The 26,220-nt window shown below is 48.5% G+C and overlaps 1 pseudogene; it reads left to right on the forward strand.

Annotated features, from left to right (window-relative positions):
- LOC115498604 overlaps nucleotides 1-26,220 on the forward strand; it is an 87,564-nt pseudogene that overhangs the window by 18,913 nt on the left and 42,431 nt on the right.

Here is a 26,220-nt window from a genome sequence, read left to right on the forward strand (position 1 = left end):
TTCTTCAGTCGTCCCTAAGAAATCCTCAGCAAATTGTCCCTACTACTCGCTTTGCTGTATGTGGATGGACTTTGGTGGGGGGATCAGGAGACCCTGAGTTCCGCGCCAAGGCTGGGGTGGAGGGAAAACTGAATTTTGTGCGTATGGCTGCCGCCGATAACTAGTTACATCCATGAAACTTACAGGGTGAGTGCCCCATACACGGGGTCGATGAGCGTTTTTACCCCCACGAGAAAGGAACTGTCTTCACCCCGTTTCAGCTGCACTGTGCTTCCTGTGCCTGTTTCTGGAGGGCTGGGAGCGGCACCTGCACCCACGGCTCCTTGGTTAGGTCTCCCCTAACCAAGGGCCCCCTGGGGTCCCCACATTCTGCTTGCGAGGGGGGGCGAGGAACACAGGTAGCCCCCAGACACAATGAGGGACCCGAGTCTGGGTCCCTGCAGGGGGACTGCGCTGCGGTCCCACACGCAGCACAAGTCAGTACCACACTTGGCCGGACAGCTTGCATGATGCCGTCGCCTCCAGGCAGTCTGCCCGGAGTGCCCAGACACCTGTGCGTATTCCCTGACCTCATCATTCCTGGAGGAGCTCTAGCTTGTTCGCTGCATGTCCCGCGTGGCACTTTTTAATTTGGCTTTCGGTTACTTTTATGCGTTTGGAATTGTTACCGTTCCACTGTGTGCGGCTGCAGCTCCTCGAGGACAGGGCTCCCCGTTCATCCCCGCATGCCTCACTGGCCTAGACGTGCCCTTCTGCCCGGACACCCTTCATATGCGCAGGCACAAAACTCCCCTCCCTAAGAGCGTCTGATAAGGGTTTTAGAAGCTTCGGTGCCCAGCCCACAGGATATGCTACGACCTAGAGTTGTTTAGGCCTCTCTGAACACACTTGGGCATGGAGGGCTAATGCGCCCTGTGCCCTGGTGGTTAGACTACATATAGCTTAGTGCCCAAACCCGGGCACCCTGAGTGTCAGATGCGGGTACTGTTCACAGCCGACCAGGACAGCAGACCTAGGATGGGGTCTTCCCAGTGCAAGGACACCTGTTCCTGTCACGCCTCGGGCCTCCAGTCTCCCCAGCACGTGCCATCACGCAGGGTTCTAACGGCAGCCCTACCCTCTCCGAATTGTTCCAGAACCACATTAGCCTCTAAAACAAAATAGTGTGCTATCCCTGGGAATCACAGAGCATTCGAAGTAGAAGGAATCTTTCAAAAGTTCTAATCTCATTCCTTTACAGATGAGGAAACTGGGGGTAAATTTGTGGGGTCAAGACCAGAACCCTATTTCCCAAAACTCCGGAGATTTTTTTTTTAAGTTTATTTATTTATTTTGAGAAAGAAAGAGAGAAGCTCACGAGTAGGGGAGGGGCGGGGAGAGGGACAGAGAGGATCCCAAGCAGGCTTAAACACAGAACTCTTGGGGCGCCTGGGTGGCGCAGTCGGTTAAGCGTCCGACTTCAGCCAGGTCACGATCTCGTGGTCCGTGAGTTCGAGCCCCGCGTCGGGCTCTGGGCTGACAGCTCAGAGCCTGGAGCCTGCTTCGGATTCTGTGTCTCCCTCTGTCTCTCTGCCTGTCCCCTGCTTGTGCTCTGCCTCCCTCTCTCAAAAATAAATAAACGTTAAAAAAAATTAAAAAGAAATAAAAAATAAAAATCTAGAAAAATGTTAAAGAGCTGATTGGGATTGAATGCGGTTTTCAAAGTCAGATGGTCCCACGTGCTTGTACATTTTTTTTGGTTCCACGCTCATGAGCAACTTCTTGAAGCTCAGTTTTTTGTCTGTAGACCGGAGATAGAAACATTTATCTCAAAGAGGTCACTGTGAGAATTAAGTTAAAATGTGAAAAGTCCTTTGCACAGGGTAAATATTCAATATGATGTACTATAATATAACTCATAAAATAGCACATATAATTTATAATGCAGTACGATGAACAATTAGGAGCAAATTGTGGTTCACTCACAATGTTATACTAATTTAAAAAATTTTTTGAGGCAATTATCACTCTAGCCATAGTATATCAGAATTTTAGCAGAGACTTTGACAAAAATCTTTAGTAACATTGTTATGCTTGTGACAGGAATTCTGGTTAATGATTACAACTGGGGAGGGAGGGGGAAACAGATGAGCGACAGGCACATGGGGAACTTTGCCTCTGTCTGCAGTGCTTTATTAATTAAAGAATTCTAAGGAAATACGGCAAAATGTTTGGGCGGGTGGGGAATGCTCGCTTCTGGCCAATAGCATGTTTTTCTTTCAACAATGACTTTTCCCTTAGAAACTCTTAGAAACAGCCTGGATCCCGACCAAACCACCGGTCTGAGTCTGTTCCGGCTGCTCTAACACAACACCAGAGACGGGGTGGCTTATGAACGACAGAAATGTATTGCTCACGTTCTAGAAGCTAGGAAGTCCACCATCAAGGTGGCAACACGCTTGTGCTCCGGTGAGATCCCTCTTCCTGGTTTATAGCTGGCGCCTTCTCACCCACATGGGAGAAGGGGGTCTCTCTGGAGCCTCTTTCATTAGAGCGGTGATCACATTCAGGAGGACGCCACCTTCGTGAGGTCACGCCACATCTCCAAATACCATCCCACCGGACATGAAGATTTCAACACAGGAATCTGGGGGAGGGATGCAAAAATTCTGACCTTGGCACTGCTGGTTGAAACTCCTTCCTGGGCAACCCTGGATCGTTTGTGAAAGACCATTACGTTTTGAGCAATGCAGTTCAGCACATAACGCCCTGGGGCCAGCAGTAGAGCCGGGACTGGGAGCTATGATCAAGAACCAGACGTCGCATTTTACGGCACCACCTGTGTGGCTCCTCTTGGGGGAATGAGGAGACTTCTATCGGAAGGCGACTCCTGAGCCCTGACTCGTCCAAGTCCGTTGAGATGCAGAACATTGCCTTCTCCAAATAACTGTGGGTAAAGTCTTACCCAGAAAGCAACCAAGACTTTAAAAAAAAAAAACACTTTGTAAAATTTGACCCTGACATTTGAAAATAACTCCTTCGACAGTGAAATCAATTGTTATTGAGTATTTGTATCGCCAACCACATTAGACTGGCCCCTGGTTTTAGTTTCTTCCTTTTTATAAATAAAATGCAAGTTAAATAGACCTCAATTATATGAAAGACAGCCCTGGACTGAAATACAGTCCAAAAAGTATTCTACTACACAGTGAGAAGATACGTTTCAAATCCAGTTTATGCCTGGTCTGACTTGATATGGCTGAGATAATACATTTTTTTTTTTGCAATAGGGCTGATATGAGAGGAAATAAGCTTTGTACCACGTCTGAGGGTAAGGGTACACTTGCTGTGTGTGGAGCTGTACCAATTAGCTGTTGCTGCATAATATACCACCCCCAACTCAGTGGCTTAAAAAAGAATAATACTGGGGAGCCTGGGTGGCTCAGTCGGTAAGCTTCCGACTTCGGCTCAGGTCACGATCTCGTGGTCCGTGAGTTCGAGCCCCGCGTCGGGCTCTGGGCTGACAGCTCGGAGCCTGGAGCCTGTTTCAGATTCTGTGTCTCCCTCTCTCTCTGATCCTCCCCCGTTCATGCTCTGTCTCTCTCTGTCTCAAAAATAAATAAATGTTAAAAAAAATTAAAAAAAAAGAATAATACTTATTATCATTCGGAGTTTACGAATCAGCTGGAACGTTCTGCTCATCTAGGCTAAGCTCTGTCAACCTCGGCTGGTTCCTTCAAGGCTCTTCAGTTAGCGGGAAGCTGGATGGGGCAGATGAGTTAACCTAGGGTGACTTCATTCACGCAATGGTTGGTTAGCTGGCTGTTGACTGGGGCATTGAGATAACTGAGGGTTCGTGCATGTGTACACGTGTGTCTTGAAGGAGATAAAGAACAGGGGTCACCACCAGGGGAAAAAGGACGTCATGCAAAACAGGACTGTGGGGAGGCCACTGGGGACAAATGTGACCTGTGCTGCCTCTTTGCCCATCGCCGTGGTCTTTATCCTCAGAGGTTAAGAGGACAGACTTTGAAGTCAGAAAGCCCTGGGTTAAAGCCTCGATCTGGGGAAAGATCCTAACCCGACTGCAACTTAGTTTTCTCATCTCTACAGCGTGGATAGCGTTAACGGCCTCTCAGGGGTAGGAATAAGTGAGATAATGTGCCTGAATTCGTGAGCATAGCCCTTGGCACGTAGTAGATGCTCAACAAGTGGGTGAAAATGTCAGATTCTCAACCTTCTGGGGATTTAATTGCCCCCATGACTCTAGAGGTCCCCAGATTCTTCCTCTTCGTTTGCATATCGACATGAACAACTTGGTGTGGTCCCGGTGAGGTGGGACCCACCTTCTGTTTAAACTATCATCAGCAAAAGGCAAGGGGAAAGGGGTCCTTGTTAAAGTCTTGATTGGAAAGACACTGGTCCCATCATTCGCCCGTAGATTGGCCCCTCAGAGAGAGATGGAAGGGAGGTATTAGCTGTGCCTGCTCGGTGAGATTCCAGCCCTAATTCCCTGGTGTCTTTCAGGAAACTGTCACGAATTAGGGATCCGATTGATCCCTACCGTTGTTCACCAGCTGTGCCCAGAAGAGCAGTGCAGACAGTGATGCCCAGGGTGAGTTTTGGACAGAAGCGTGTGAGGCATCTGTCCAAGGTGACGCCCCACGGGTACTGGGCCCTGTGGCCCTTGGACTCCCCCCCACCCTTGCCTGTTGGCTTACAGGAAGCCCGCCGCTGACTACCATTCCTCTGCTTAAGAATGTGGCCTCTGGTTCAATGCAATGATCCTTGGGAAAGGTCATATTGGAAGTGACAGACATGTTCCATTTGCGTAAATAAAGGACTAAAGATCTGCCCCCACAACCTCCAGGGAGCTGTGAGCACAGCTTGAAAACTACTGGAAAAATCCATCTCTGAGATTCAGCTGCAAAAATCTAGGCTCCCCTCTATCCACCTCGCTGAAGCAGATCCCAGAAGTAATGGCCCCAACGCTCACGGAAGAATATACCCAGTGTCTACCCACTACCCGAGGCCACATCCTGGCATCCATACCCAATGTTGGCCAAACCTCAGCCCCTTAGAGTTTTCCTTCCCTACGGAGCACTTCCGAGTGGACCTGAAGCCATTTCATCACAGCTGGAAGCAGGTGCTGGAAGCAGTCTCTCAGAGAATCCACAGTACACACACACACACACACACACACACACAGCCTGGGAACCTCCACAGTGCCATCCTGGCTGGCACATGGCCTGCCATTGAGCGGGCGCAATGCGAGTTGTGAGCACACGGCAGATTGGGGGTTATTTTTAAACACCCTTGCTGGGAGGCAGCAGTGACCTTAAAGTAGGTTGTCTCCCTTTTTCTGGCATTTCAGTTTTATTGTAAAAGCATTTATTTGCAGAAATAGAGAAGGTTAAGCTGCAAAAGCACACATGTTATGCAAATGGCAGATACTGGATGTTTCCCATATGGGCAAAGGGAAACGGGGTGGGGAGGGGCCAGCGGCGACACCCCCTTGGGGTGAAAAAGGGGAACAAGTGGGCACCCCATCCTGAGAAGGACCATCCTTATGAAACGTGTTCCTCCTCAGACCCAGGGACCCCAGGGGTACCAGGAGCTCCCTGAACACAGAAAGGATCACTTCCAGGACCTTCCAGGAAGAGAAAGCAGGTTTTTCCGGTGGGACGGCACCACCAACCCCCTCCCAGAAGTCCCCTTGTTGGTGGCGATTGCCTGAGAAATTTAGTGGCAACCCCTGGCTGACTCCATCCCATCAAAAAAGAGAAGATATAAAAAAGAATCCGCTTCTACTCAGAGAGCCAAGAAATAGGGTGAATGCCTGAAGATTTGGGTTTCTTTAAACGTTTATTCATTTTTGAGAGAGAGAGAGAGAGAGAGACAGAGAGCAAGCAGGGGAGGGGCAGAGAGAGAGGGAGACACAGAATCCGAAGCAGGCTCCAGGCTCTGGGCTGTCAGCCAGAGCCCGATGCGGGGCTCGAACCCACAAACCGTGAGATCGTGACCTGAGCTGAAGTCGGACGCCTAATCGACTGAGCCACCCAGGCGCCCCAACCTGAAGATTTAAGTGTTCTGCAAAGTTAGATCCCTGAATAACAATAATCATAACACAGCAGTATACTAATCTATTATACTAATATATTATTACCGTACTAACTAGATAATACGTGGATTGAATATAAAGTGAAATAATAAGTTGGTATAGTGCCTAATACTATTATTAATATATTATTATCATTTCAGTAAGTAGCTCTGCAAACATTTATTAAATGTCTTTTATATACATCACCACCATACCAGACATTGGGGGTCCAAATGCCTCGGGCCGTTACCGTGTAGGGGGCGAGATAGATGCATAAACAGATAACCAGTTAAGTATCAATGGAGCCATGGAAGTGAGTAGGACAGAGGAGGTGACCAGCCAGGGGACAGAGGCAAGGGGGTGAATTCACGGAGGAGCCTCCTATGGCCAGTGCTTGTGGGAGGTACGGGACTAGTGACGGGATGGGAGATCGTGTCAACAAAGGTCTAGCACCTGGACCATCCTCCAAAATAGCAACTGTTGGGGCGCCTGGGGGGCTCAGTCGGTTGAGCATCCGACTCTGGCCCAGGTCGTGACCTCACAGTTTGTGAGTTCGAGCCCGGCATCGGGCTCCCTGCTGTCAGCACAGAGCCTGGTTTGGATCCTCTGTCCCCCTCTCTGTCTGCCCCTCCCCTGCTTGCTCTCTCTCTCTCTCTCTCTCGAAAATAAACAAACTTTGAAAAATAAATAAATAAAACAGCAGCACCTGTTAATGCTTTGCCCTAGGCCTGGAACCTTCCTGCTGAAGGCCTTACGTGAAGACCGGCGTGACTCCCCCAGGAGAGGAGGGGCCCCTCAGCCACGTGCCCGCGGCCCTTTCCAGTCACTTCTTTTAGCACATAGCACGTTGCAACTTCCTGATCTCTTCATTCGACTCTTTCTCTCCCACTGGGCCACGGGCCCCAAACAGTGTGCTTGTCACCTTTGTGTCCCTAGAGCTGGGCAGAGGGCCTATCACACAGCCAATCATCAATAGACGTTTCTGGAATGCATGAGCAAATGATGGAATGAAAAGCATTACAGAAAGTTAGCCTGCTCCTCAATTCAACTAACTAAGGAACCTTGAGTTATAAAACAAAAACCCAGATCGCCACCCCCTCCGTGCCCCGTCCCTGATTTCAGACCTAGCGTCAGGCTGGAATTTTATGTTTTCAAGGGCAAAAAAAAAAAAGGAACAAAGGGAGTGAAGTGATTTGTTACGATGATGGTTACAGTTCTCCTCTCAAGTGGCAAGTCCACGAATCAGAAAAGCTCACTGGTCTCATTCCGTAACAGGAAGCGTTCTGCGGTGAGACCAAAGAAAGAGTCACCTCGAGACAGACAAACCCAGAGCATCCTCTTAACTACGGAGAACACACGGACGGTTACCGGGGGGATGGGTGAAACAGGCGATGGGGGTTAAGACGTGCACGTCCCACGATGGGCATCACCCTCTTGTACGCCTGAAACTAATATAACGCTGCATGCTAACTGGGATTTAAGCAAAAAACAGCGACAACAAAAAGTTTGCTAGACGGACCTGCTCCCACTACCACTCTCTTCCCAGCAAGAATCCCTCCCACCTCTTTCCTACCATCGATCCTACGATCGTCTTCCGACCCAGACATCCCGGGCCTGCTTTCTGGAGGCAAACCAGAAGGAGGTGATAAAAACCGAAGCGAAAATACAACACTTGCAAATAAAAAGCAGCATCGTCTCTTTATTCTGTGGAGCCGTCATGAGCCGGGATCGGCACGCAGGCTGCTAGTTTCTGAACCGTGAACTGAAGGGTCCTGGAAATGCTCCTTTTCTTCCCCTACAGAAATTTGCTAAGCGCAACATGATTCCGGCAATCTAATCCTCTCAACCCTCATTTTCTGAAGATTCCCTGAGTATTATACTGCGAAGCCAGACCATGAGTGTCAAAATCAGGGATGAACGGTTACGCTCTTTCTTCCCCATAAAGAAAAAGAGAGTAAATCAACATATTTAATTATGCTTATCTCTACATGTGACTGCGCGCTTCCCTTAAAGAGATGGGATTTGCGTGAGTCTCTGAGGATTTAAGCTAAACTTGTAAGGCTCGAGACGAGCGTGTGTTTTACCCCCTAAAGAAGACTTGGGCACATTGGGAAAGCCCTTGTAACCCTTGTCACTTCTTCCCATTTGCTCCTTCTTAATGAAGGGCGAGGAAGGATTTAAGTAGCAGTTCGCACCGTTTTTCACTTAATTGGGTTGGGTTTTCTATCAGAGGAATAAATTGTCCACAAATATTTTTCTTCTGCTTTTCTAATATGTATACCTATCATTTCTGATACGCTGCTTTGAGCAGACGAAGTTGCCAATAGAGGTGTTCCGAGGGGAGCTCGGTAGGCAGAACCTGACACTTGGACTGCTGGGACCCGAGTTCAAATCACAGCTTGGAACCTTCCTTGGCCATGTGATCACCCAGGGCCCCTGTTTCCTCCATGGAAAGGGGGAGGTGATGGTGCCTTGCTCATTGTCCTGGGGTCTAGATGCAGCCTCTGGTGTGGAAGGGGGTAAGCAAATGGCAACAAATCCCGCTGTCTTCATGGTGATTGCAGTATGCACTCCTCTCTGTTCCGTTGCCCTTTGGACAACCTTTAAGATTTCACACTAACGGTGACGGCCGTCGGGGGTTCTGTGTGGCCGAACCACTCCTCCTGTTGGCCTCCAGATTTCAAGCCAGTTGGTAACTAGACACAGATCCCAAAGGAGAGTCACATCCAATATTCATTTAATTGCTGTTACGGTTATATTGCAGAATGCAGTCTGCACCTGCTGCCGGGGTGGGTCCCCTTTCCATTTGTTCTGTCCCTGCAGTCTAGACCTTGAGACGTGCACGTCGAGGGAGCGGGGTTGGCCTACATTCACGCAGCCGAGGAGAACTGCAGCCTGACCCCTTTCTCATGGTGTCTGAATAACTAAGACTCTGAGAGCCGAGCCAAGGGGCCAAGAATGAGCAGTTACATTCAACATATTACCACCAATCATTTGGGAAACAGAGATAAACGAATGTCAGATTCTCACTATTTTCTCACGGGGAAGGGGGGGTGGGAATGAGAAGGAAACAACCAACCAAACAAAAATAACTAATTCTTCTTCACTGAGACAAGGAGCACTGAGGACATCCCCAGGTTATGGACCAGGGCAGGAATACGAAGGGGAAAGAGAATAGCTTTCTTTCTACTGGCTCTTTAAGATATTCCTCTTTTTATTTATTTCAAGATAGGGTCCCCCAAACAATGAATTCATAAAATTCAATTTAATACACCCGTCTTGCACATTTACCATATGTAGGTGCACCTTGGCAGAGTTCACTGTATTGCTTATTCGCTGTGCATACAACGGTGTGGCAAAGCCTCCTTCAAACTTGCAAAAGACGGCGTTATGCCAAGGTAACTGTCACAAGACTTCTCAGAGCCTTGAATGTTCTAAAGTGCTCCATGGGGTTCCAGTTCCCCTAAAGCAACACAAACCCATTACAGCCGTCTGATTATGTCTGATTATTCGCTGGGTGGTCAGGCTGTGCCCCAGAATAGAAAGTAGCATGAGTGTGGCCAAGGTTAAAAGGCAGATAAGTGCATCCAGGGAGGAAACCGGTGCGTGATCTAAAGTCGCTGAGCACAGACCGTGCTTACACCAAGCCCACGTGGGGCAATGTTTACTTCCAGCAAGAGGAGACAGTGCCTGACATCCAGCCCCGTGTGACGCATCGGTCCCCCGTGACTGGTGGATGGATCGGTCACACAGCCGGCACAGGCAGCGTGATTGCACGAACCCCACTTTGTCTGCCGCGGAAGGCCCCCGACTCCTTCCCTGGGGGGTCTGAAATACAGAAAGCTGGGGCTGCGCCTGGGGGCCACTGACACAGGTGTTTCAGCAGGGCAAAAGAGCACACACTGAGTCCGCCACAGGGAAAGGTTCCCGCTCACAAGGACAAGCCCAGCACAGGCCGTGGGAGCCTGACTATCTCACAGCATGGGCATGTTCTGATGCAGCCAAGTGGGAGTCAAGGGCCTATCCATGACCCCCTTTCCCAACAAATCACACCCGAAAATCCTGAATGGGGAAAATAAGAATAGTAATACCTAAGGACCCTGACTTCAAAAAGTAAATCAAAGCAAGAGGTTTGTGGAGAGGAGTCAAAACTTCAAGGAGGGTCCACCAAGGCGAGTCTCCATTCCTCCCTCCCTCTCATAGCTTTGCTCTGAGGATGGCCTCTAGCCACTGAGCAATGTGGCAGACGTGGTCCTGTAGGCAGCTGAAACTCGCAGAGAAATTGTATCTTTCTGGTCGGAGGACCCAGAGACATCTCCTGAGGGCTGGAGTGTGGAAGGAAGAGGGCAGAGTGGAGAAAGCCAGAAAGAGGGGCTCTCCTAGGTCCGTATATAAACCTTCCCAAGTCCTAACGCTACTCCCCACAAGCAATACGCACGCACAAGACAGACACACACAAGCACCGTGAAGTTTCTGAGAACTAAACTGGGTCGTGAACTGCGGCCCACAGAACGTGAGACAGAACGTGTGGTCTGAATCGAACTGAGTTGGTTTCCTGCTAAAACAAACTCCAGCAACCTCCTTAGCGTCATGACAGGACGGAGTGTCCACAACATAATATTCGCAATGTCCTGCGCACAATCCAAAATTACCCAATATGCAAAGAACCAGGACGATGTGACCAGTTCTCAAGGGGAAAGAGAAGAGCAGATGTCAATCCCAGATATTGGGATTATCAGGCCAAGACTATCAAGCAGCATTAAAACTATGCTCCATGAAGTGAATCAAAACACACCGGAAAGGAATGAAAATACAGGGGTTCTCATCAGAGAAATAGAAACCATAAAAAAGAAACAAGTGGAGAAATTTTAAATACAATATATGAAATTTTAAATGCAACATCGATATGAAAAAAATTCAGTGGGGGGGCCGAATAGCAGAATAGAGACGATGTTGGAAAGTCAGTGAAATCTTATCCCAGACGAAGACAGAAAAGAGTGAAAATAAGTGAACGCTCAGTGTTCTGTGGGACAACACCAAAGGTGGCAACATGCGTTTCACAAAGTCCAAGAACGAGAGAAGAGAAAGATTAGACCAGAACATTACTTGAAAAAATTATGGCTGTCAATTTCCCTAACCTGTTGCGAGACACAAATTTACAGATTTGAGAAGCTCTGTGAGCCCCGAACAAGACAAACCCTTTCAAAAATACCTGCACACATCGGAATCAGATAGTTAAAAATCAAAGATAAAGACAAAAAAACTCTTGAAAGCAGCTAGAGAAAAATGACACAGTGTGTACAGAAGAACAATCATTTAAACTTGTGGATCTGTCTTCAACCACCAAGAAGACCAAAGAAATAGCATCCTCCAGGTGCTTGAAAGAAAAGAATTGTCAGCTCAGAATTCTGAATCCAGCAGAAATATCCTCAAATAATTAAAGCAAAAAAAAAAAAAAAAAAGACATTTTCAGATGAAGAAAAACTATGGAAATTCAGCAGCAGCAGACCTGCTATAAAAGAAATGCCAGAGGAAATTCTTCCAGCTCTTCTGGAAATGATACCAGAGAGAAGCTTGGGATTGAAGGGAGAGCCTCAAAATGGCGGATATGTGAATAGAATAAAAGGCCATTCTCTGGGGTACCCGGGTGGCTCTGTCGGTTAAGCGTCCGACTTCAGCTCGGGTCATGATCTCGTGGTCCGTGAGTTCGAGCCCCGTATTGGGCTCTGTGCTGACAGCTTAGAGCCTGGAGCCTGCTTGGGATTCTGTGTCTCCCTCTCTCTCTCTGCCCCTCCCTTGCTTGCGCTCTCTCTCTCTCTCTCTCTCTCTCAAAAATAAATAAATGTTAAAAAAAATAATTTAAAAAATAAGATAATAAAAAAATAAAATATGTGTGACTGTTCAAAGCAAAAATTACCAGATTATCTTTGTAGTTTACAATGTATTCAAATGTAATACAGAAGACACCGTAACACAAAGATCAGTGTGGGAAGATTAAAGCTTACCAAGTTTCTAATTTAAGTTTCAATATTAACTCTAAATAGACTTTGAAAGGTGGGTTTGTATATTTCAATACCTAGAGAAACCACTTAGGAACAAAATGTAGCTCCAAAAAAATCAAACAAATAAATTACAATGGAAGACGAAACATTTTCTTAAGTAATCCCACAAAGGCAGGAAAAGATGAAGAGAGGAATCAACAACCGAAGCGACTAAGAGAAAACAAGCGATAAAATAGTAGACTGAACCCCAATCATATTAATAATTACGCTAAATACTAATGATCTAAACTCTCCAATGAAAAAAGATAATTAACAGAGAGGATTAAAAAGCACGACCATCCTATATTCTGCCTACATGACACACACTTTAAATAGAAAGGCGCAAACAGGTTGAAAATAAAGGAGGTACCATGCAAACAGTCGGCATTAAAAGGCGAGAGGTGCTATTTTAATATCAAGTGGAATAGACTTCAAAACAAAGAGTATTACCAGGGATAAGGATGGACACGCCATAGACATAAAAGGGAAAGTTCTTTAGAAAGATGTAACAATTACAAATGAGCGTGCAGCTAATAACACAGCCCCAAGGTTCATGAAACAAACATGGACACAATGAAAGAAGCGATCAATTCCAAAACGATCTCAACAACTGATAAAACGACTGGACCAAAACAGAATCAGTAGTGACGCAGAGTATCAGAACAACACAACTCACCACCTTGATCTTACTGACATTTCTGAGCTACCATATCTAACGGCTGCCAAATCACCTTTCTTTCCAAAGGCGCGTAGTATGTTCACCATAACGCAAGCTCCAATACGTCAAAGAGCATTGAAAGAACACAGAGCGTATGCTCTGAGCAGAGCCAGATTTCCTCGAAAATCAGTAACAAGGTGATATCTAGGAAAACTAGTATCTGGAAAGGCAACAACACGCTTGTAGATAATTCAGAGGTTAGAGCGCACCGTGGGTGTTCCAGAGGAGGTATAAAGTGTGCAGTGTTTGCTTAATTTAATCGAGCACAAAGTGTTTGCTTCAGTGGAGTGCTTCGTAAGGCTAGTGCTTTATGGAGCCCGTGCTGGAAAGCTTGCCTAAGAATTCGCCCCTGAAACCATGGTATCTTTTCTTTTAGGGAGAGAGTGATGTTTTCATCTGTACGTGTAGAGAATGTTCTAGCTGTCATAAACGCTTAGCAAATTCATACTGATGGGAGATTGCCTCTGTCGTCTGTCCACGGCCATCTAAAATTGTTGACTTTTTTGTTGGTGCTTTTCCTGGGTTGAGATTCTTCTACAGAGTTGGCTTGCGTCCCAGAAAAAGCAATTCATCAAGTAATTGCCGAGGGAGCAAGCCGCGGCTGGAGCACCGGGCGCGGCAGAACCTGGTCTTTCTCGGGAATTTGTCACCGAGCTAATAACAGCGTGCACCGCGGGCACGAGGGTGGAGTCCCTCCGGTGGCCCCCACCGAAGAGTGATTGTGTTGCAGATATATTAGACGAGCTCTTTCTCCTTTTTTGTTTTCTTAAAAAAAAAAAAAATTCCTTTGAGCTGCTCACCCTGGGGAGAGTGGCTTGGTCTCATTTAAAGGTAATGATTTGCTGGCCATAAGCTGTGAAAGGGGATGGTGGGCGGGCACGAAGGGTTGAGAGAGGTCTGGGCGGAGGGGAGGTTGGGAGAAGGCCCCCCGCGTTCTCTGGCTGAAGCTGCAGGTTCCAAAGAGCCTCCCAACACCCCCGGTCCCCTCTGCCGCCTGGTTCCCTCAAGAGCATCCCCTGCCGAGCTAGCAGTGACCTTGCGCCTCTCCACCCCAGGCATCGCGGCCCAGACAGCCGCTTTGTGTCTGCACCTGTGCTATGTCCTGAAATCAGTCTGTGTCCCCTTAAGAGATTTCTGAAAACGAAAAGGTGGGATCTCTGGACGGGTCCAGAGCTGTGGCACATTATTCCAACGGCAGTGTTTGTCAGTTAAGATCCCTCGGCCCAGAAAGTAGCACCGACAGCTTGGAGATTGCCCAGTATTTCAATATTCCTGCTTAAAGAGACACCGCCTTCCACGAGGGGACTAAGGCAGATTTCCTCCCTATTATCGCCTCAGGTCGGTGCCTGGGGACTGGAGCCATGCCACCTCAGGATCACTCTGTCCTGACACGCCTGTGATGGGTCTGGGAATCTGGGGCTTTGGCAAACTCCCCTGGGAAGACTTGTCTGCAGCCAGGCCGAAGGAGCCCTGTTTCTTACTCTCTCCCTTCAGGGGCGTCTCATCGCCAAGCCCTTCTGGCTCGTCAGGCACCTGTCCCCTGGCTGACCGGTTGTACCTCCGACAGGAGAGTGCGTCAGTGTCTCGTGTCCCCTCTGGGCTCTAACCACTTGGCCTGCAGTGCTGGGGGCTCTGTGAGCTACTGGCCGCCCACAGGCCCCGAGGCTGCCTGCCTTTGGGGGAAGGCGGTGCAGGTCCCCTCTTCCGTGGGCACCTCCTTGCTCCAGATGGACCTGTTTTCTGGCATCATGGCATCACCTGATGTGAACGGATCTCCCGGGGATCTGAGGTGAAGACTGTAGTATATTTATAGTTTTTTCGCTTTCGTTTTTAAAATGTACACAAACTTCGCATTCATCTACATAATAAACCTACATAAAAAACCTGCCAGCCTACCCAGTCCAATCTTAAAACATCTGATGCTTTTTTTAATGTTTATTAATTTTTGAGAGAGAGAGGGAGAGAGACATGGCACGCACGAGCCGGGGAGGGGCAGAAGATGCAAAGCAGGCTCCGAGCTGACAGCACAGAGCCGGATGCGGGGCCCGAACTCGCGAACCGTGAGACCGTGACCTGAGCCAACATCGGAGGCTTAACCGACTGAGCCACCCAGTCCCCTCAAAACACATGATGCTTTTCATGTGGTGTTCATCTCGTGGGTTTGGGTGACCTGGGCAAAGTATCGTGTTTCTGGGGCACGCGGGCCCCAGTGTGAGATGCACAAACCTAGGAGAAAGGTTTGCTCGTCCTGGGCTCTGTGCTGAAGAATGTAGAAAGACTGAGCATAGGCTCCTGCTGGAACTGAGGTGATCTACTTCAGGCCCCGAACATGGGCCCAGGATAAGCAGCTAAGGGGATATGTGGAGGAAAGGGCAAGGAGGAGCCCGGGGCCCCCAGGAGCCCGTCTGGGACTTTCTCTGACTGTCCTCGCGGGTCATTCGACAGTAAAAGCAGAGAGAGGTGTTTTGCACGATCCTCTGGACAACCTCGCCCAGCTAACGAGGCCACTGGTTTTCCTTCTGGTGATCGATGGTTAACGGACGGTCCAAGCACACCTTTCTCGGCGTGGTAGGACCGACGTGAGGACTTGGCATCAGTAAGCCACTACCCCGGGTTTTGAGAGGCTTCCGGACGATGCACGCTGTTTTCCGGTTTTGAATGGTCCTGTGCTTTTCCAGCAACAGGATGTCATCTGGCTTTGAACCGCGTCCAGTTTCTCAGCTAGTCTGCTTTCTCCTTTAAGCAAGTGGCTCTCAATTCCCTCCCGATGGATAATTTATTACCGTGTCTTGGGTGGCCCTGCTTTTAATTGCCAGCCACTCCCCCCCCCCCCCCGCCCCGCCTTAAACATCTTGGGCTTTATGACCCAGCCCTCTGTCAGGGCCGGATCACGGCTTCCAGAGAAGGGCCGGAGCCGAGCTCTGCCCATCTAATTACGACAGCCCCATCCACAGAGCAGCAAAGGCCTGCGAAATAAACAGTCCCCGCTGCCCTTTTGTTGTTTATTTTAATCGCTTAGAGAAAAGTCACAGAGGAGAGTTCCTGCACTTGTCATCAGGTTCCTGCAGCCGCGTCTGCATCTGGCAGTCGCGCACGTAGACAAGATTGTTCGTGTTCACCTTTAAAGACAGAGGAGTAAAGGGAGGTGACATGCAAAGAACTATATCCAAGTGATGCAATCTGTTAAAGATGTCTTCTCTGTCTTCCATTTTCAGCAGGCTGCCCTCAAGTCTGTGAACAGCCTCCATAATTCATTTGCTCATTCGGTTCCTCCTAATATGTGGTCCCAGAATAGATTCAGTGTTCTTGCCTTGACTATGGCGTGTTGCACCAACGGGATCCGGGGCAAATTCTCTGTGCGCTGTTCTCTTTGCTTAATGCAAAGAAAGGCCGGTTGACAAACCCCGCCTGAAAGAGAAGCGGGAAAGGATTTCCAGACTCTAAAAGCAAGATTAAAATCTCTGTTTCACTCACAGGACACCAGCAGCTGACGATGGCGGCTCGAATCTATGGGGAGGCACTGAAAAAAATTCTTATAAAACGCTGAACATTTTGATGCAGTTGTGGTACTAGGAAATCACGGAACAAGTTCCTGAATTTTTTTTAATTGCTAAGAAATATAGAAAATTCATACCTCACCATTTCTCAGAACTCAAGAGTGAAATAAAGAATTCAGTTTTGCTTCAAGGCTTAATGTGCAAAACAGTCTGTTTGGCAAAGTGAGTTAGTTGGGATTTTTTTTTTTTTTTTCTGGGTTCCAAGACTAAACACCAGCCACAGGGAGTTAAATCTTATGTTTTTGCTACAGGAGGCTCTGTCCTTGGTCCTTATCCAGCTCAGATGGTTCTGAGCTGGGGTGTAATAAATGCAGAGAATTATGGTGAGGTCCCGGGCAGGGCCATTCTGGGGCCTGGGTGCAGGTGCTAACTCAGTCTCCTCACTTGTGTTAACTTGGACAAATCACTTAACATGTCTGCAGGCCTCAACACTCCCATCTGCAGCGGGTAGAAGACTCCCTCATGATGGGAGAGAGGATTAAATGGGGGTGACCCACGATAAAGAAAGCAGGGAACTTCCGTAACCCCAACATGCCGTGACTTTTCACACGGTTACCACTCCTTCCATTTGGGGACATTTTCCTCTGAAAACTCAGGGCTTTCCACATGACACTTCTGTTCCCTTCTCTTTTTCTGAGTGATACTTTTATAGCATGATTTGACAGCATTGTGTTGGTGGTTTAAAATTTTTCTTTTCCTAAAAGAAGTAAGAGGTGGGAGGCAGAGGGAGAGGAGTCAGAAAGAATACAGCGACCTCTGGCCCCAGGCGGCGTGGGGAGGAGAACCTGAGAGTCCTATTGTCTGGGTTAGTATCTGGTTCTGCCACTTCCTGTCTGTGTGACTTGCAAAAAATATCTGTTTGGGGCTGAGTTTCCTCCTCTGTATGACGGTGGTTCTGGTGGTACCTGCCTCATAGAGCTTAATGCGAAGTAAACAGACGGGGCATAGAAAACACTGAGGACAATGCGTGGCTTACAGCGAGCTCTCTAGAAATGTGCACTATTCATCTTTCTGTCTACCTGTGCCCTCAATAAAGATTTGTTGAATAAGAGAACTCATTAAGTCATAAATAAAAAACCAAAATGGAGGAAATTAAAGGATGAATCCCTTCCAAACATCTTCTCCGAATCCCAATAATGCAAGTTTGCAAGGCAGTCAACAAGCCTGGATTGATCTGGCCCCAAGCAGTCTCTTAAGCCCTGTGTGTTTCTCCTTCCACCCGCCCCGTTCCAACCTCACCAGACTCGAGAGCAGTTCTCCAAATGCTCCGGGGCATTCTGTGCTCCGAGATTTTAGCTTAGAACCCTGCCCTCCCTTTATTTACTGAGGGAATCCTAATTCTTCGAGGTTCCATTCAAATGCCACCTCGCCTGTAAGTATTTCCTGAAGCATCCGGAGTCAGATGTAATTGATTTTTGAAAACAGGCCAGCAGAATTTTATTGCTGTTACTGAAGGTTGTTTGTTTTACCAGCTGGGACCTGTCCTCTTGATTGCTTGTCCCTCAACAGTCCCTTTGGTCCAGCTGCGGGGAACCAGGAGATCCATATAAGCAGCAGACTTTCCCCAACACCATGAGGGGACACTTCCACATGCTCCCAGGCTTGGTTTCTTCCTTGCAATGACACCAACCACTGGGGGAACACGTGGGTTATTTGTTGTCTTGTGTGTATAACAAAGGGGCTGGACTCGTTGGTTAAGCCTCCTCCAGCTTTAAATTCCCATTGCTCCTGGGGTTAGACGGCCCTCACGACTATTTGTCACAATTCCGGCCCGATCTCTAGCTCTGAAAGAGCACAAAAGACAACAAATATTCCTGCCTTCCTCCCCAACACACACACAAAACTGTGCAGTTTGTCCCCCAAGGGGATTCTTGATTGTCCCTTAGAACTGCCTGGCCTGGGGCACACACAGCAGTGTCTCAGGCTTATATAGATTCTTTGGGACCCCTGGTTATGATCTCATCTCCCATATCTTCAATGTGATCATGGGACTGAAACCAAGTGATTTATCCTAGAGAGGGGCTGTGACAGACAACAGGTAGGGGACAGACACGTGAGCTCTGTGACATCTGGAGGGGTATGTGTTTAGATGCAGTGGATTCCAAGAGTCACGCTTCGCTTGAAGGGAAGCATTTTCTATTCCCTGGTATCATCCCTCACCTCTACTCACCGTAGACAATGTGTGGAGGAATTTTCAGTCTATACTGTCCCTTCGTAGAGGTAGAGTGGGTGGTTACGGCCAAGTCCTCATTCCCCCTGTAATTCTTTGCAGGATAAAATGCCATTTTGTTACACTGTGATGGAGGTTATGATTACACGGCACGCTGAAAAGGATTGATGGCTATTGAAACTACAGAGACTGAAATCCAATCTCAAGATTTTAGAGGTCCCATTATTCCAGGCCAAATGCTATTCTCAGGCGTTCGGCTTGACGTGCTATAGCCATTGCCTCAGACTAATTATAACCCATTTGACTATCTAATTCTAACAGTCTAATTTTATCATTCCGTAATTAAGCTTCTCCTGGCAGCCTGTATTTAGCCATAAAAGGGAAATATTTCCTTCCCCGTTTTCAAAATTGGTTAAGCGAGACAAGGAACGGTAACTTTACCCACTGAGCTCCACGTTTCTTTTGAGCAATGGTGTTTCTCATTGACTTAAAGAGCTCACTGATTATCCAGGAAAAAGCTTTTCAGGTATAAATGGTTTGAAGCAATTTTTTTTTTTTGAAGGACAGGAGGAAATTAGTCAATATTGATCAGACGCTTTAATCACTGCTTTGCAGCCAAAGATCCAAAAGGAGAATGAACAGCAATATGTCCTACAATGGATACTTCCGTGTATCTGAGAAGCAGATGCTGTTTGTTGTTTATACAATATCCAATGTACTCTGACTGCACCACCAATGGAAGGGATGCAGCTAAAGAACTACATTTCCCAGTCTTCCGTGCAGGGAAGGATGGCCACGTGACAAACACTGGCCAGTGAGATGTCAGCAGAATCGTTAGGCGGGGCTTCTGCAACAGATTATCATAAGAAAGGTGGACTTGGGCAGGAGGACTGTTTGGGGGGCAGCTTCTTTCTTTCTTCCCAGAAAAAGAACTTGATCACTGGCGCTGAAGCAACCTCCAGTGATCCAGAGGGAAAGGTCAAGAGAATTGCGGGGGACTTGGCCCTGACATCCTTAAACCAATGCCAGCACCTGCCGACCTCTGGACTTTTTATTGTGATGGAAAAATAAATCCCTGTGTGGTTTGTTTAAGCTATTCCGATTTGGCCATTTGGTTACATTCATGCATTTATGTATTTTTTGCCGACTTTTTCGCTGTGTATAATGCCTGGAAGGGAACAAGCGCTTGGTGAGAATTTGCTGACCACTGAAGGAAGGCGGCAGATTCATTTGCTGATACAATCTGCAAGCTGGTAAAAGCCTAATTTGTCACTGGGTCTTCTCCAAGGTACAGCCCACTCTCAGAGGGTACTGAAAAGCCAACTTGCCAAAAAAAAAAAAAGCACATTTAAAATTCTTCATTTAAACCATGAAGTCTTCACGATATTTCTACGCGGGTGTAAACTTTTGGTAGTTGCCGATGACCCTTCATTAACATCGTTCCCAAATCATGGAGCAAAAGGGGACTTTAGAGATGCCTCCCAGAATATTCCCCTACCTGTGTCTAAGCCAGAGTCCAGTCTTGAACCAGGTAAAGCCCTCCTGACAGTGGGAGGGACTGATCACTGCGCTCGGGATCCTGGAAGCCAGTCCGGCCCTCTGCACTGTGACCCTTCCGGGACTTTCATAGTTGGAGAGGGTTGTCATAGTTGCTCCTGAACAACTGGCCCGGTGAGAGGCAGACACACTCGGAAGGCTTCTCTCGCCTCCTTGGCTAAAATGAAGGTGGGTGGGCCAAGGGTTAGCACCTCAAGGTGCTTTCCCTCTTGAGAAACCATATTCCGGGGATTTGGACCGTTCTGTGCTCCTTCTTCGTAAAGTTTCTGAGTAGCGTGTGTCATGTTACTTACTCAGTAAATGTGTTTTCCTTGCTTAATTCTGCCCTTTGGGTATGTAGTCCCAACTGGAGGACCAGGCTCCCTTTGCCCTCAAATTGTCCCCCCCTCAGGACTGCTGCATCTAAATCATACTGTACGTAGGAAAAAAGAGTGGAGATTCTTTGGGATACTCCTACGCCCACGAAAGCAGGGCTCTCCTACTCCCACGAAAAACCTGGCTGTCCTCTAGAGACCAAGTGATCCATGAGGATCCTTTGTTTTTTTAGAAGAGGTTTCCTTGTTGTTTGCCACCAGATGTCCGATGGGCTGTGACTGGCACTACTCGCTCCAAGCCTGGATGGGAGGGGTGGGGAGGACAGGCCTCCACACTCCGTGGCAGCCTCTGGACAGAACCCCGGAAAAGCCCATTAACTATTAATTTAGGTCAAATCACTGAATTATCAACTCATCTTTATACACAAAGAATGGGACTGGAATAGATTTTAATAAAACAATGAGGAGCTTTCTATTGTTAGCGCATATCGTTTCCCGGGCGATCAACGCAAGCACGTGCTGTATTGGAGGTTGTTTCACGAAAGCCAGTCAGGAAGAAAAAGCATACCTAGCGATTACGCATCGCTTTATGGATTTACAAAGCATCTTCACAAACATCACCCTTACCTCTTCACTGAACTCCTCTGTTTCTTCGTTTACTTAACTGTGAGCTGGGCTAATAAAACTTTCCCCAAGAAGTCGTTCTGAGATGCTGTGTCTAAAGCTCCTAGCCCAGGGCCTGGCACACAGGAGGCCCTTGGTAGGTGGAAGTTACTGTTTTCCCATTGGATCCTCAGCTTTTCAGGGTCCGCGCACTGTTCTTCCGTATCCTCTCCAGCACGCAAGCCAACGTCTCCCAGCACCCCCCAAGGAAGGGCGTTCTTCTTGCTCTGACCCTCCGAGGCGGGGCCTCTGGTGGGCCTGCCCTCTCCATCATGGCCATACGTCCTCCACAGATGCCCTCGTTCACTGTGGAGTGTGGCTCACGGTTGTCATCACCCTGGCCTTGCCAACCTCCTGTGGCTTCAGGGCAGGGCCTACCAACACTTGGCTTCTCATGTCCTTCTACTCATTCCCTCCATATTGCTTGACCCTTTGGCCGCCCTGGATGTTCTTTCCTGGAATGGACCACGACACCTTGAGTTCAAATCTGTCACTCGTGAACCCTGACTCCTCCACCCCCAGTCCCTCAGGAAATCCCAGCCCCCACGCTGGCCCCTCGGCCCCAACTCTCTGATTTTGCCCCCTGGACACACTCCTCCTTCCCCGCATGTCCTTGCCCAGCCGGCCTGGGGTTGGGCACAGCCATCGATCTCTTGCCAATATTCTTAACTCCCCTTCTCCATTGCACGTCTGGCCCCCAGCAACCCACAGAGGGTTTCCATCCATCCAATCTGTCCATAAACACCGCAGTGCTTTGGGGGATTGCCACCCGTGGACTTGCTCTCCCTAGAGGGAGTTTCAAGGTCTCCATCAGGGACAACATCAGCCACCCCAACGGGGCCCCCTCAACCTCACCCTCATCCCACAAGCTCAGGGGTTTAGATGTCGCCTCCGCGCTTTTTAACACCTGGGATCAGGTGCCAGGGGCTGCAATGCAAGGAAGTAGCAGAACCCCAAAACAGTCCTCCTTCCACTTACTCCTCATAGAATGGGTAGCCCCCGCTACCCCCCCCCCAGACCAGGCACTTGATGGTGATTTCCAGACGTGCTGGGACCAACTTTGTGCCACATGCCCTGTCACCTTCCACCAGCTGCTCCTGGGGTCATTGCACCAAGATACCATCATCCCATGTGTTGTCTGGCTTCCAGCCCCTGCCCCTCCCCAGGCATGGGGCTTCCCCCCGCCCCCCTGCATGGCCGCTTAACTGCATCCTCTCGAGCCCTACTTCATGGTGGCCTGCTTTGTGTCCACTGCTGCCCCTGGAAGGGCTCTCTCTCTCCTACCCGCTTCGCCTTGCAGACCTCCACCCTTCCTCAAGCACAAGTGTAAACAGCCCCGACCTCAGGCAGCCGTCCCAAGTCAGGTGTTCCTCGTGGCTGTAGACCCTGCCAGCAGACTGTCCTTTGTGCCATCTAGGCCTCCTACTGGCGGGGCTCAGGGAAGGCGGAGACCCAGTGTCATTCATTCTACACACACGTGGAGCACCGCTGGATGCCAGGATCTAAGGCTGTCACTAGGGGGTGGCCGTGAGCATGAAGGACAGAGGTTCCTGCCCCCCGCGGAGCTGGTGGTCCAAGGAGTTGAAGACCCTGCAATCAGCAATATACTAACAGGCAGGTAAATCCTAGGGTGTTTTAGAAGGCGACCGGTGCCCTGGAAAGAAAGAAAGATTAGAACAGAGTCAAGGAAGGGGTGCCCTGGTGGCTCAGTCCATTAAGCATCAGACTCTTGGTTTCAGCTCAGGTCATGAGCTCAGGGTTTGTGAGTTCCAGCCCCCCATCAGGCTCTGCTCTGATGGCACAAAGCCTGCTTGATTCTGTCTCCCTTTCCCTCTCCCTCTCCCCTGATCACTGTCTCTCCCTCTCAAAAATAAATAAGTAAACATTAAAAACAACAACAACAACAACAGGGAAGGGACACCTGGGTGGGTTAGTCGTTAAGCATCCGACTCAGGTTGTGATCTCGCTGTTGGTGGGTTCGAGACCCACATCAGGCTCTGTGCTGACAGCTCAGATCCTGGAGTCTGTTTCGGATTCTGTGTCTCCCTCTCTCTCTGTCCCTCCCCTGCCTGCACTCTCTCTCTCTTTCAAAAATAAATAAAAACATTAAAAAAAAAAAAACAGAGTAAAGGAGATTAAGAGTGCCCTAATGCAGTCCCTGCCTTAGAGTATTTGTTTTTATTTCCATCTTTTTAAGTTTATTTACTTATTTTGAGAGACAGAACGACAGAGACAGAGAGCACTAACGGGGGAGGGGCAGAGAGAGAGGGAGAGAGAGAATCCCAAGCAGGCTCCACATTGTCAGCATGGAACCCCACAAGGGTCTCCATCCCACGAAAGCGTGAGATCATGACCTGAGCAGAAATCAAGAGTCAGACGCTTAACCGACTGAGCCACCCAGGCGCCCCAGTTTTCATTTCCATTTCAGTCATTTTTTTTTTTAATTACAAAAATGGCACATGTTCCTTATACAAACATCAGTCACTGCAGAAACACCCCCATCGCGGGCTCCAGGAGGATCTGAGCTTGTTATAGGAGCAGCGGGTCCAGGAGGGCCTTCTGGAGGCAGCAGATCTGGGGAGGAGCAGTGAGTCCCCGTGTGCACCTGGGGCTCAGTGCGCTGCCTGTCCTGGGGAGTTCTGGACAGGCAAACTGCGGCCTCAGCAGTCAGGTGGCCACCAAAGGCCACCTGCCCACTCTGCTGTATTTGGAAGAACTTTCCGTGCTTTGATGACACCTGGCAGCGTGAATGGAGAGCCTGGAATTTTCCACTTGTGAGCATCAGTGTAATGATGGTATGGAGTTATGGGTTTGCTTCTCTGCACAGAGGCATCTGGACCTTCACCAGGATGCCAGGTGCCCAGTTATATTCAGTGTCACCTTGGGCCATGCAAGATTTGCATGGTCCAGAGACCAAACGGCTCATTCTATACTACATTAACTGGAAGTGGACCTTAGGGATCCCAAGGGGGACATCCTCTACACCTTAGTATCTACACTGTCCCTGAGTTGAATTCCCCGGGGCCTCACCAGCTTGCGGTATCCATGAGATCACACCAAGAGTAATGACAAGACCGTCACTGCTCCGGCCCCACCCTGTGCCCCTATTAAGGTTTTAACCACTCCTTCTAGGGCATCCCTCGGGATATCTCACTTGGCATAACCAATTCTTCGTCATCCTTCATCCCAGGGCTGCTCTCTGCTGTCCCCAAGGCCTCTTCCATGACACTCCCCTGGGGTCCTCACTCCTGCATTCTGATTCTCCAACTCTAGAGGGCAGTCTGCATTCCCTGAGCCTCACTGGGCAGGAGACCTCCCCTCCGTCCTTGCTGCTTGGGACAGGCCTCTCCAGAAAGGCCCCTGGAAACCACTCCTTTGGTGTTATTCTGTAGCCACTTTCCCCAGAGCTTGGATCCAAGTCGCTGGGCCCTGTTGCGCCTTCTCCCCACCCTGGTTTTCTCAGGCACCCAGGCACAACCTCCTCTCGTTCGAGCGGAACATCTCCATGGTGCTGCTTCCGGGCGGCTCTTGCTTACAGCTCCACACACAGGTCTGGATCATAGTTTAGAAGCAGAGGAGGGTTTTCAGTGTGTGTGTGTGTGCACGTGTGTGTTTGTGTGTGCACATGCATGGGCTGCACAGAAGAGTTCCTTGTTTCGTAAGCTGTCAGACTGTCTTTCTTTGAATAAGTTCCACCTAATCATTTGTAACCGTTTCACAATTAACGAAAAGAAATAAACAAGAATTCAGCTCTTTGTACTGAAGCTGGGTCACAGGCCCCTCCCTGGCCAGGCTCCTCTGGGAAGGTGTTTCATAAGCATTCTAGCACTTGGAGTCCTGTGGCTTTTTGCTTTTTCTTTTCTACTCTTTACCTATTCACCTTAGTCCGTGTTATGGCCTGACTTGTATCCCCGCCCCATGCATATGCTTCCGAATATGACCGTATTTGGAGAGAAATTGATTATTTAAGAGGTAATTAAGTAAAAATGAGTTCATCTGGGTGGACCCTAATCCAATCTGACTGGTGTCCTTTTAAGAGGAGGCAATTTAGACATAGATGCACCGAGAGGAAAGACCGTGTGAGGACACTGGGAAAAGAAGTGACATCCACAAGCCAAGGAGAGATGATGCATCAGGAAAAATCAAACGTGCTGACATCCTAATTGTAGACTTCCTGCTTCCAGAATGGTGAGAAAATGAATTGCTGGTGTTTAAGCCACCCAATCCGTGGTACTTGTTATGGTCACCCTAAGCAAGCTAATACGGTACTTTTAAAATGTTTTGTTTTGAATTTAACAAAAAAAATCATTTTTAATTGTAAAAAAAGCATAAGTTCTGTAGGTATCTTGCGAAAGGACATAGGCTACTTTGCTCAAAATTAAGGGATTTACTTATAATCGCTTCTGACTTTAAATCTTTAAGTGCCCTTTTGCCTCGATTCCTTATTGAGTCTGAACCCTTAATAATAATAATATCTTCTCATTGCCTATCTGGTCTTATACTTTTATCAAGACAAGCCCCATATCTGATCTTTTCATTCAAGGTAAGTAGATTAGCCCCACTTTGCAGATAAGGAACCTGAAGGCAGAGGGTTCCCAGGGCTCATCCTGTCCCAACTCACCAGAGAGCTCTAGAGAGAACGTATTCCAGAATTCTGGCCAGACCCTGACAGCTGCTTCCCTCAGCAGCCATCCGAACGTACAAACCAGACAACAAAGATCCCAGGCGTTGAGAACATAGCGAAGCTGGGTGTGGTGCCTGACGCAGAATATTGCCAATAAATACTTAGTGACTGGCTTGACTTTTGACCCCATAAACTCTTGTGGAGGATTCTGCCCACCAGACTTTTGTTCAGATGAAAAAGCAAATTTCGAGGTGGTTCCCCCCCACCCCCACCATTGAGAACGCAGCATAGCGTAGTGGTAAGACAATTAAGCTGGGCATCCGAACTAGGTTTGGATTGTGACTCTGTCATGGTCCAGTTGTGAGACCACTGACAAGTCCGTTATTTCTCTGGCCCTTGGTCTTCTAACCCGTAAAATGAAGGTGTTGGATCAGAACATTTTTAAAAGCTCTTCCAGCTCTATAATGCAGAATTCTAAGAATTTTGATAGGAGATGC

This window comes from Lynx canadensis, chromosome A1, assembly GCF_007474595.2.
Source record: "Lynx canadensis isolate LIC74 chromosome A1, mLynCan4.pri.v2, whole genome shotgun sequence".
Classification (NCBI taxonomy): domain Eukaryota; kingdom Metazoa; phylum Chordata; class Mammalia; order Carnivora; family Felidae; genus Lynx; species Lynx canadensis.